The following is a 13,198-nucleotide window of genomic DNA, read 5'->3' as shown; positions in this document are numbered from 1 at the left end:
CAGTGTTAGGAAGGTGGACCTCCAGTTTGCAAATGTAAGGACAGAATTCTTAGGAGCTGAGGCAGAGGTGGTCTTTGGGCAGAGCTGAGTGGCCTTATTCTTTCCACATCTGGAAATGCAAGCTAGTGTATTTCATCTGGGATTTGCCTTAGTCTTCAAATCACTTCCTTACCTGGATCCAGAAGACAAGTTTCCTTTCTTATTCCGGTCCAATAAAATGACACTTAGCTTGAGAAACACTGTGCTCTGAACAGTTCTGGAGCCACTTCCATGTTAATGAAACTGTTTCTTCATAAGTCAGCCCCACTCCCTGACAGCCACAGTGGAACATGGACAAAGGCATGCTTCATCTCCTCACCCAAAGAAGGTATTAGAAAAACGGCATTCCCAGGACCTATCTGACAGACTCTTTGTGCTAGACTTTCCATAGTAAAAGCATCTCGTTCTGGATACAAGGTCTCCCACAGTGTCCCTAATTCTGTCTTTAAGGTATGCCAACTCCTGTAAGGCTCTCAGATTATGAGTTTATTATTTTTACCATTCAAAGAGAAAGTTCATCAATGAATGGCCTCCCCTTCCAGCCATTTAGCCCTTAGATGCTGAGTGGGTGGGCTGAGGGCATAGATCAATTCACGTTTAGGGGTCTGGTCACTGAGGTCACACTTGACCATAACTTTCAGTCCAACTCTCTTTTTGGCTGTTTCAAAGAGGAAACTATTATTTATCCTATTATTTGGTAAACTTATCTGTCTTCTCCAGATGAAACATATGGGTTACTAAGGGCTTTACATTCAAAGTCTTCATGCAAGTATGGAATTTGCCTCGGCCAAGTGTTGTAGTATCAAACATGCCTTTGATATCTACTCTCTTACATAGCTGTGTGCACTAGGGGTAAATTGATCATCTCGGACTCCATTCCCACAATCCCCAAGGTCCCACCAGAGTGAGTGTATAGATGCCTGTCTGGATGGAGGACTCTGCTCCAGTGCATTCCATGGTGATCTTCGGCTTGCTCTCCAGCAAACTTTCCACATTACTGGCAATTTCCTAAGGGGTCTCTTTGGCAACCTGGATGGTAAAGTCTACTCCAACTTCCTTGACTTTGGTCAACCAGAAGCAGATAGGTCAGTCACCATTACCATTGCTTTGGCCACAAGCAAAGTGACTATTCTAACTGGCCCAGCTCCACACACAAGGACCTTGTTCTCCAGGGAAACTGAACCTGGACAGCAGGCATAGATCCCCACAGAGAGAGGCTCAATCAGGGCCCCTTCTTCAAAGGTGACACTATCAGGAAGCTTGTAGCAGAAGTCAGCACTGTGCCTATAGAAGTGGCAGAGGTTCCCATCATACAGAGGTGTGGCACAGAAGATCAATGGCGTCAGATTGTCTCAGCAATTATTCATCTATTTCTCAGGGAACACCAGGCTCAATGGCAACCCTATCTCCTGGTTTTAGATGTTTCACCGACGCTCCTACTTTTGTGACTGTTCCAGCAGCTTCACGCTCAAGCGCCATTGGCTTTTTCACAACAAAATCCCCACTTCAGCCATGCTCCCATTAGTGAACATCTGAGTCACAGACCCCCACTGAATGCATCTTTAGTAACACGTCATTTGTGCCCAGCTCAGGGATTGGGCAGTTCTCCAGGTCGTGCACCACCAGGGACAGGTTCTTTCCCTTAGCTGGAGCTGCCACGTTGCTCTCTTGCTTCGAGGTGTGTCAGCTGGATGAGACAGGGAGCTGGTGGTTCTGCTCCTCCCATATTCTTATATATTTATTTATTTTAATTCACTGAGTCTGATTTGTGCAGCATCACGTGAGTATGGGGTTATCCACTGAAGCATGGAGAACCTACCAGGAGCTTCTCCCTCCCACAGCAACTATTAACATCTCCTCAGTTAGAGGTAGGAACTTCATACCCACTCCCAATTCCATAATGGAAATTTTCAATTCCTTAAACTTCTGCATGTCTTGTATAAGGAGCCATGAGTACAAGGCGCTCTGAGTTTGTGTATGCAACAGCTAAGCCAGGTCAATAAGAGTATTTCACAGCGTTCCTCCCCAACCCTCTGACTCTTACATTCTTTCTTACAACCTTTCCACAATATTCCCTGAGCCTTTGAGGATAGAGGTTGTACATAAACTTTAATTTATAACCTTCATTAATGCGTATTTAGCCTGGGAAATTGAGGTCTTGACACAGAAAACTTTTGTTTTTTCTTTTTAAATCACATACATTAGATCCCAACTGCTGTTTCCTCTCCCCTCCCTTACTCCAAGCTCTCTCCCCCACCTCCCATTTCCCCCGAATCCAAACCTCCTTCACCTCCCCTCAGAAAAGAGCAGATCTTCTAGGGACATCAACCAAATACAGAATAACAAGTTACAATAAGACCATGCTCAGCCATTAAGGGCTAGGCGCACAGTCACAGAAAAGTTTTAACTAGAGGAATTCAATTTCTCACCTTCTCCTTACCAGATTAAATTATAGTTGCCCTCTATGGAACCAAGAAAATGAAATCTACAGTCAAATGTAAAAAGAAAAAAAACTTTAGTTCATAGAATTTGAACTTTCATAAGTCTGCATTATAGCAATTTAAAGATTTATTAATCTATATAAAATGTATAATAAATGACTTACAAATAAAAAATCATGCATGAAAATTGATCGCACCAATGTGAAGCTTCATAGCTTTGAAATTGATATTCTAATTTTAAAGACGTTTGCTGAGATACAAGAACTTAAGGGATACTTTTGCCTAAATATAATTTGTATTAAGTGCTCACAGGGTTTTGATTTTCTTTAGACAGAGTTTCATTTAACTCAAGTTGGTCTTGAGTATGGCCTTGAACTCCTGATCCTTCTGCTTCTGCCTCCCCACTGCTGACATTATAGGAATGTATGATCACAACCAGCAAATACTGACATTTGAATATAAGAACTAGACTCTCCCTTGTAATGAGAGAGTTGACTATAATATGCAAATAAATAAAGCTGATCAGTTAAAAAAATAAACAACTAAAATAAATATGAAGCTCTCAATATGAAATAGAAATAAAATTATCATAAATCATCTTAACTTGTATGAACTTAGTAGTTTCTCTGACATTCCATGTTGTCTTGACTAGTGAAAACACAAGCTGGGGTCTTCTAAAAGGAGGTATGATGGTTTGTATATGCTTGGCTCAGGGAGTGGCACTATTTGGTGGTGTGACCTGTTAGAGTAGGTGTGACCCTGTTGGGGCAGGTGTGTCGCTGCAAGTGTGGGCTTTAAGACCCTCATCCCAGCTGCTTAGAAACCAGTATTCTGCTAGCAGCCTTCAGATGAAGATGCAGAACTCTCAGCTCCTCCTGTACCATGCCTGCCTGGATGCTGCCATGCTCCTGCCTTGATGATAATGGATTAAACCTCTGAACCTATAAGCCAGTCCCAATTAAATGTCCTTTATAAGATTTGCCTTGGTCATGGTGTCTGTTCACAGCAGTAAAACCCTAAGACAGGAGGGAAACCACAATTCAGAAAATGCTTTCATGAGATGCAGCTGTAAGGCATTTTATTAATTATTTATTGATGAGGGAGGGCCCAGCCCATTGTGAGTGGTACTGTTTCTGGGCTGGTGGTCCAAGCAAGGTTATTTAAGCAAGCACGCCAAGAAAGCTATAATGACCAAGCCAGTAAACAGCACCCCATCTGTGGCCTCTGCATCAACTCCTGATCTGTTTGAGTTTCTGTGCTGATTACCTTGATGATGAACAATGATATGGAAGTGTAAGTCAAATAAACCATTTCCTCCCCAAGTTGCTTTCTGGTTAAGGTGCTTCACTGCAGCATTATTAATCCTAACTAGGACACAAGCCTTGACTATTGAACATAAGTCATTCCCTCTTCTAATCTCATTCTCTTTCAATCAATTCAGTCCTAAAAACAAAAGCATTTGTAAATAAAACACAATCATTCCATAATTCTAATTATATCCTTAATTTGTATACCATACTCTCAAATTTACTGTCTTGGCATGTAAATTTTTATATGATTTAAATTCTTTAGTCACCCTTGGCCCCAAACTCAATCTTCTTTTTTTAAATCTTTATTAACTTGAGTATTTCTTATTTACATTTTGATTGTTATTAAAACTCAATCTTCTATTGGAACTCTTTTGGTTCCTTGAAAGTTACATATTATAGAACGTCATTAAAACCCTGCATTTTGTTTTTCTCTGGACCCATTTCAAACTGTTGGCCTTGATCATTAGGATGCCCAAATAGAATTTTTCTGCATCTTTTGACTTTGGCAAAGTCCAAAATAGTAACATGGATATTTGGTAGGGGGGTCTTCTATGCCTTTGATTCAGTTAAGGCAAAAGCTACATACCTCGGAACATGTTTAAGTTTCCAGAAGTAAAGAAACCTAGTTATCCTATTATTTGGTAAACCTATCTGGATGCAGAACTCATTTTTCCCTTGAAACACCAATTAGTATCTCATAAAATAATTATTCCAAGAAATGCAGTCAGAACGGATGTTATGAAACATTACTATTATCCCCCGTAAGGATAGCAAGGCTCATTCCCATATCTTATGAGAATACTTCTAGTTGATGACCTTCAGCTGCAAACTGCTTTCCAAAGAATATTGTTAGTTGGAACACATTACCTCTCTCAAGTCCGTCGGAACGATTTGTCAGGGACAGTTAACATTTAGCATGGCTAAAGACTGAAATATAAAGACCTGACCACCCACCATAATGCAGGGTGACTCCAAATGGATACACACTTTTAGTACTCATTGTAAGACTGTCCTTGACCTTCGTAGGGGCTTTTCTATATGTCAACTGCTCTCTTTACCCATTCCTGTTTCCTTTTCTTTGATTTAATTTTTCTTTCCTTTCATATCAACAGTTGCTAAAACTTAGAGAGCTGCCAAATACATGTCCTGAAAGCTTATCTCTATTTCATAGTTTACTTCTGCCTAAAAGGCACTAAGGCACTTAAATGAAATGAAGACTATCAATACAAGAAAACAATAACCATAGGCCAAATTATGTGTGGGAATAAACATGCCAGATTTTAGAAGAGGCTTAATAGGAAACATGAATGGACAATGAACCTCTCCTCTTTTTGTTTTGATGAGCACAGACTTGGAGGGCCAGCTGTGGAGTGGTGTGCTATGTGAGAATCTAAACTACAGCTGGCTTGAGGGAGCAAAGAGGAAACAAAAGCTTCAAAGCAACTCTGAAAACGCACTAGTCTCCATTATCAGGATCTGAGTTATTGACCTCTTAACTTATCTTCCCTCCTCTAATCCCACTCTCTTTCAATCAATTCGGTCCTAGAAACAAAAGCATTTGTAAATGAAAACACAATCATTCCATAACCCTCATTAAGCCCTTCAATTTGTTTACTGTGCTCTCAAATTTCTTCTCTTGACCTGGAAGCTTTTACATGATTTAAATTCTCTAGTCACCCTTGGCTGAAAATCCAGTGTCCCATTGAACTTATTTTGGTTCCTTGGAAGGACTATATTATAAAATGCCACTTAAGAATATGCATTTTGCTTTCCCCTGAACCCATTTCACACTTTTCACACTCAAATGAAAGTACCATTTCCTCAGGAAGCTTTCCATACCTATCCTCATTAACTTAGAGATTAGTTCCTATAGTGTGTGTTTGCTTATCACCCTCTCCTGCTCTATTAGGAGACTGCATGGCACAATCCAGTTGAGTCTAGCATTATGCCCCTTTTCAAGAAAATGTAGAACCAACAATGGCAGGGTCTCTATATGACTCCCAGTAACTATACAACTAGGACTATCACATAATAAGTAGTCGAGAAATGTGAGTTAAGTATATAATGAAACCAGTACTAAAGCAATAATGCAGAAGGTGCAACAAAGGTGAAACCAATAGCAAACCCTTATCCACTCTCACAACTGAAAATTCGTATACAACATATTCTAATTGAGCTTTCCCTTCCCCCAACTCTTCCCCAGCTCCTCACCTATCCAATTACACATCTTTTCTTTCTTTCTTAAAAAAGAAAAAGAAAAAGAGACAAAATGAAATTGTGTATCCATTTTAGGAATTATGTTTTTCCTGACTGTCAAAACTAATCGTTTTATTCTCTCTCACTGGAAGTTTATGATTGTAATCTACCTTTCCATTAAAGTACTGAGCACTTCATTTACAAGTATTTGCTGTTAATTCTCTCTCTCTCTCTCTCTCTCTCTCTCTCTCTCTCTCTCTCTCCCTCTCTCTCTTAAAATTATAGCCTATTATTAACAAAGAGATTTATAAATAATTGAAAGGTGTAGAGAAGTAATTGTCCAGGACCTCTATTCTATATCACCCCACCCCCGAGGCTCATGTAATAAGGCAGAGGAGCTGCTGAAAGTCTGTAAAAGCCAGAAACTACAAAGGCTGCCTCAGAATACTTTCTTTGGAACATGACAGAGTCATTGCAGTCATGCACTTACAGTAGCTGTTTACCTGCACAAGACCTGTCCAATATCAAGTCAGTCAACATTCCAATGTGGATGCAGAGGTGCTCCTGAGACCCCACCCACTACAAAGGAGCTTTTGACAACTGATGGCTGCTGAGAAAAAGATATTTCCAGGATTGTAGCCCCTGATAGGTCACCTATTTTCCAATGGATGGTTCTTTTATGGAAGCATATATGGATAGCATTAATTAGACCCAGTGGGTTACGAAAAAGGACAAGAATAAGGGAAGGGATATCGTGGTCAATATGGTGGGAGCAAGAATTGGATGTGGTTATCAAAATATATTTTGTACATCTATGGAACTCTCAAAGAATAAATAAAATATAATTTCATAGTGAAAACTATTAAGCACCATGAGCACACCAATTATATTTTCTGCCTTTAATGGCCCTACAATTTTATTGAGATTTAAAAACAAAGAATGTTAAACACTATAGATTTTAGTTTAGATTAGATTAACAGTTCTAAAGGTGTTACAATCCATTGTCAGAGATGTCAAAAAACTATAACAGTAATGAAATACCAATATTTGAAATTTATCATAATAAATAACAGTGGTCTTAAGGCAGTGGAACTATAATTTTACTCTTTGCAGTCAAATATGAATTCTTGTGGAGACAAAAAGTAGACATGTTTGCTAGCTTACTGGAAACTGCTCATATTCTCAAGTCTCTGGAATTTTGTCTTGCAAGTTAATTCATCAATCAGATATGGTATGTGTGGGAACGTGTCAGTTTTAGAGAGTAAGCACGACTCATTTCAGAGAATGAGGAAATAGTTTTGAACAAAATGCATGCATGCAGGCTGCTGATATAATTTTGTTATTCTGAGAACTGAGCAGGCTTGAAGGTTAGTCACAGACATAAGTTTGTGTGTGTGTGTGTGTGTGCGTGTGTGTGTGTGTGTGTAGATGAATAATTGAAATGAGGAATATTTTGGTTAAATGCCACTAACTGTTAGCATAGTCTTTAAAGATATATGTAACAAGATATTAGATATTAGAAAACATTTCATGTTATACTAGAACTGGCAATGATAAGTTAAAGATGAAGAGGATACTATCTAAAGACTTAACAACATTTGGGTCCAGAGCCTTTCATAAGAGCTTGCTCAATAACTGACCACATCTACACTATTCACTGTCCCAAATCCCACACCCTGTGAAAACATAAGCAAGGGAGAAAGAAGGGTGGATTATTGTAGTTGTCAAAACTGCCAGTTCACAACGAAAAGACTTTTCTCTTCCCTTTCCATGTGGGAAAGGATGTGGGCCACTTCCACACAAAGTCCAGTGGAGGAACGAGCCAGTATCCAATAGAATATGTCCTGCCTGCAAAAATAGTGAGGCTCCTGCTTCATTTCTTAGCTGGAATGCTAAGCTATGAGCAACGTGCCTATCTCTACATATTGTTCAGATTTAAGTCGTTTGGTGAGCTAATTCTTGGAAGAATTTGACATATTGTTCTATGAATTGACTTATTATGTGATATTACTAACACACAGATGTCTGCTTAAAATCTAGAGATTTCTTAAGAGGATAGTTTTCATAAGCATCTGGCCACAAAGGAATAATAAAATATCAAGATGTAACCTGCCAAAAAGGGGCCTAGGGCCTCCCTTTCCCTCTCTGAGTACGTAGATGAACATACTGATATTTCCTATGGGAGATCATGGGGGAAACAGATTAGGGAGGAGACCAACAGACAAGATATGCAACACAGGAAAGGATTTGAAGATGTGTATCATGAGAAAGACCCTACAAAGAAGAACCTAATGAAACCAACCAAGTGCTAAACACTATCCCCAGGAAAATGACACCGCCCATCTGTGTGTCCATGAAGAGTGCCAGCAGAGGATGGAACTACACAAGCTAGATCAAATCCATGGATGCTTACCAACAGCAGATGGCCAATTACAAAAGAAGAAATCAGTTGTATCTCCCCTATTTTCCATTTTAAATACTACATGAGATAAGCTGAGATCTTACAAAGAAAATAGACCCCAGCATTTGTTTAATCTTCTCTAACCCTGTCAACTTCATTCCTCTCTACGACACCCAAGTATAAAACTAATCAACAGTGGATGGTAAGAGAACAATTTTATATCTGGAGATTAGTTGACCAAACTAAATTTATCTGTGTGGTCCATAAACACACATTTAAAGTTATATAATAATTCCAATATTTTTTTAACAAAATAAAGGAAATGTTCACAAACACACTGATTTCACAGGTAGGGAACTAACAAAAATGCTTCCTATATGAACACCACTGTACACATACTACTCAAACAACATGTGTATTTTCAGAGTGGATAGCATGGCGTAAGACATGGAATAAACATACCATATAGTTTCATTGATGGATAAAGAAGAGTATCTGTAGATGGAGGGGGGGGTTAGAACAGACTATTTCACCAAGAGAAACACTCCATTGGAAGATGCTTTTTAGAGAAGAAAGGAGTTGAGTAGGCACAGGAAAATAATAAACAGGAAGTGTATTGTGTTAATTTTGATTCTATTCCTGAGAACACCATGACCAAAACTAAATTGGGGGAAAAAAGACATGTTTTGCACTTATACATTACAGTACCTAAGGTGGTCAGGGCAGGAACACTAGGCAGAAACCTCAAAATTGGAACTAAAGCAGAAGCCATGGAGAAATGCTGCTTACTGGCTTGCTCCTCCTAGCTTGCTTGGTTTGTTCTTTTTATACACTCTAGAACAACCTGTTCAGGGACATCATCTTCTATAATGAGATGGAGTTTCTGTATCAAACATCAATCAAGAATATGCCCCCACAGGATTGCCCACAGGGAAATCTTATAGGGGTGGGAGAATTTCTCAGTTGCGGTTCTTCCTTTGTCAATGGCCTTAACTTGTGATGAAAAACAAAAACAAATACAAGATAAACACACTGAAGTATATAATCTGAGGATATAGTAGAATGTGTTAAGATGGATGCTAAAATAGGACTGATTACCAGAATGAAAGCCATATGAAAGATTTAAACAAATATGTGTGGATAAAAATATTGCATAAACACAGCATGTACATCACCACTAATGTTAATTCAGGACCAGTTCCCAAGTGTATGAAAAGAGGAAACAAAGGTTTAACACAAGGAATGGTATATATGAGAATTTGGGAGGGGGGTTATATTTTAGGAAATAATGCACAATATGTCTGTTTACCTGGGCAAAAGGAACAAAAGTTCGATGTGCTCAATTCTTTTTGGTTATGGAGATAAAATACCCTCACAAAAGCAACTTAGTGGAGAAAAGACTAGAGCTCCAGAAGGGTTACAATACTTGATGGTGGGAGAGGTACTGGGACAGAAGCAAGAGGCAGTCCTGCCTTCTTATATTACTAACCCAGCAGAGAGTCATCATGCAGTAGGGACTGGATATAAAATCTGAGAATTCTCCATTAGTTATTTTCTCCAGCTAGGCTCTACTTCTTCAAGGTTCCTTAACCCTCCCAAATCAATCAGAAAGCAAGGGTTCAAACATGCCTGTCTAAGAGGGACATTTCACAGGTCAATCTGAATAGTGCTTCAATAGTTTGATTTGGAGTTGGAATGTATCCTAGAGATGTACCACACTCATATGGATGAATACCTACAAATATATCCAACAACATAAAGAAAGAATGTTAGTATATGGTGCAGTGTGTAGATTTGAACAGAAGAAGAAGAAGAAGAAGAAGAAGAAGAAGAAGAAGAAGAAGAAGAAGAAGAAGAAGAAGAAGAAGAAGAAGAAGAAGAAGAAGAAGAAGGAGGAGGAGGAGGAGGAGGAGGAGGAGGAGGAGGAGGAGGAGGAGGAGGAGGAGGAGGAGAAGAAGAAGAAGAAGAAGAAGAAGAAGAAGAAGAAGAAGAAGAAGAAGAAGAAGAAGAAGAAGAAGAAGACATAGACAATATGAAAACAGAGACACTGAAAATGTTTAATGTAGAGCAGTGCCTTGAGCTGTTTCCTTCCTCTTTCATGATTTTGCATGCTGCAGAGATTAACAGATGAAGGAAACTGGGAAGCCACACTACCTTTTTGTTGTTTTTCATTCAGTGGGGAGAAGATCTCACTGTGTAACCCCTGGATGACCTAGAATTTGTGTTGTAGAGCAGGGTGGATTCGGCTGCCTCTGATTGCCTGGTGCTTGGATTCAAGATCGCCACACCATGTATTACATTGTTTTGGCTTGTATTGATCACTAAACAACTAATAGTCGATCTAATCATTGGGAAGCAAAACTTGTCTTGGTGGCACAAGCCTGTAATCCCAGCTACAATGTAGGATAAGGCAGGAAAATCACAGGGCAAGGCTTTGCCTAGGCTACAGAATAAGTTTAAGAAAAGCCTGGGCCATTCAGTAATGGCCTGTCTCACAAACAAGTCCAGAGACAATAGTTATTCTTGCTTTTCATCTGCTGTTTTCTGAATAGTAATTTTTTCTTTAGAAATAAGTGTGAGTGTTGGAGCAACTAAATTGTAATCTCACAGCCAATACAGCAAATACTTAAGACTCTAAATAATATAAGCAGATCCTTTGCTTCTGACTTTGCCTGTGCCTGCCAATTCTCAATAGAGGAGACTATCTAAATATTCACTTTCTTCCACACTGCCCTGAAGTGGAAGCTTCTGGCAGTGTCATGTGATAGAGACTCCCATGGTGTTCTGCTGAGGCAAGACCTGTAGGAGGACACGATATGTTTGGGGAGAGTATAAAAAGGACTTAACGGTGATGGGGCACTTGCATTAGCAATGGGTACTTCAATATTCTAATATGGGCTGAAGACCAATGGCTCAGTGTTCGGGACCCTTCGGAGCTAGACTAAAAGTGATAAGGTTATCCCCTTTATGGACCGAGTAGCTATGGGTTCTTTGTCTTTCTAGTTTGAAGATAGTCATTGTTCAACTACCCAGATGGTATTATATAAACAATTCTAAAACATTTCCTTTTAATATATATTCATTCTGTCAATTCTGTCCTGGTGTCTATGCTGATCCTACCCACTCAGAGTCAGTCAGTTTCAAGAAATGCAGGATCTTTGAGGTGTCTCAGCAATTTAAACACTTACTGTTGCTATGGAGGACCTTAAATCAGTTCCCAGCACCCACTGTAGAATAGCACCTTAACTCCTGTGCATACACCCACATAGAGACAGGTATTCTCACACATATGTCAGAGAGAGAGAGAGAGAGAGAGAGAGAGAAAAGAATAGAAAAGAGATTTTTAAAAATTTTTTAAAAGAAATCAGGAGGTCAGGCACAAGCCCAAACCTACTAAATCCAATCATCCAATCTTGCATCTTGATAAGGTAACTCACAAACACATAACAAAGTTCATCATAAGTCACCACATAATTATCACCCCAGATATCTTGCGTTGTTGGTTGTATTGTTGTTGTTGTTGTTGCTGCTGCTGCTGCTTTATTGTTGTTTTGCCTTGAAGATTCTAGACTTAAAAAAAAATACTCATACAATTTGATGAAGAGGCAGAAGATAGAGGATTCCACGTCCGGGGCCATCTTGGACTATACCTAAAAACTAATAAATATTTTTAAAAGACGCTCATGTCATTTGAAGAAACATCAACAGGTCATTCTCCACCCCCACCCCATCATGTTTCTATGCTTTAGGTGGCAACCTTAGATGAAAAACACACTTTATTTGTTGTTTGTTTGTTTGTTTGTTTATACAGGATCTCTCATGCAGCTCAAACAGGATCCCAATATAGTCAAGATGACTTTGAATTTCTGATTTCCTCTATTTCCCAAAAGTTTATAAGCTTGTCAACACAGTTGTTTATATGTGGTTCTGGGCACTGTATCCAGGGCCTTGTTCATTCTAGTCAAGCACACAACCAAAGCCCCAAACCACTCAAAACTCAAAAAGAAATCAAATATGTCATTACTATCTCACTCACTCATTCAAAAATATTAAATGATTATACTGCCCAAGACACTGAGACAGTACCCAGGAATCCACTGCAGAAATGCACAGTGATGCCTCTCCTCTCAATGTGTTTATATTTTAAAAGAATAGAATGGATAAATGCACACACAATTCAATTATGGTGTGTTAGTTACATTTTCCTAAAGGAACAGAACTGACAGAATGAATATATAGTAAAGGGAAATGTTTTAGATTTGTTTACATGATACCATCTGGGCAGTTCAACAATGACTATCTTCAAACTGGAAAGACTGAGAACCCATAGCTACTCGGTCCATGAAGGAGATAACATCATCACTGTCAACATAACACCTAAGGGTCCAGAACACATATGGAGCCATTGGTCTTCTGTCCATATTAGAATACTGAAGTATCTGTTTCTAATGGTACCTAAGGATGGCGGCAGCAAATGGGTAGAATGAACATACCAGCAAGACAGGAAGGCAAGCAAGCAAAAAACCAAAAGCTTTTCCCATGCAGTTTCTTACACCTAGGCGGTTGTCAGAAAGTGCCTTTATGAAGATTGGTCCAATTAGTCTAATAAAACTCCCCAGCACGCATGTCCATTGGCTTATCATCTAGTTGATTCTAAACCATGTCAAGTTGATGATCTTAAAGAGCAATAGATAATTAGAAAGTCTACACAGGAGCCAGAGAGAGGGCTCAGTGTTTAATAGCTATTTCTGCTTTTGCAGAAGACACTACTGCAACTTGGAACACCCATGAGGTGGCTTACAAGCATCTGT

At 39.2% G+C, this 13,198-nt stretch overlaps 1 pseudogene; it reads right to left on the bottom strand.

Moving 5' to 3' along the window:
- Nucleotides 1–557: 557 nt before the first annotated feature.
- Nucleotides 558–4,386, bottom strand: LOC116889002 (annotated as a pseudogene).
- Nucleotides 4,387–13,198: the final 8,812 nt, after the last annotated feature.

Source organism: Rattus rattus, chromosome X (genome assembly GCF_011064425.1).
Source record: "Rattus rattus isolate New Zealand chromosome X, Rrattus_CSIRO_v1, whole genome shotgun sequence".
NCBI classification, from domain to species: Eukaryota; Metazoa; Chordata; class Mammalia; order Rodentia; family Muridae; genus Rattus; species Rattus rattus.
The sequence above is the reverse complement of the archived record's forward strand: the minus strand, read 5'-3'. Positions and strand labels throughout refer to the sequence as shown.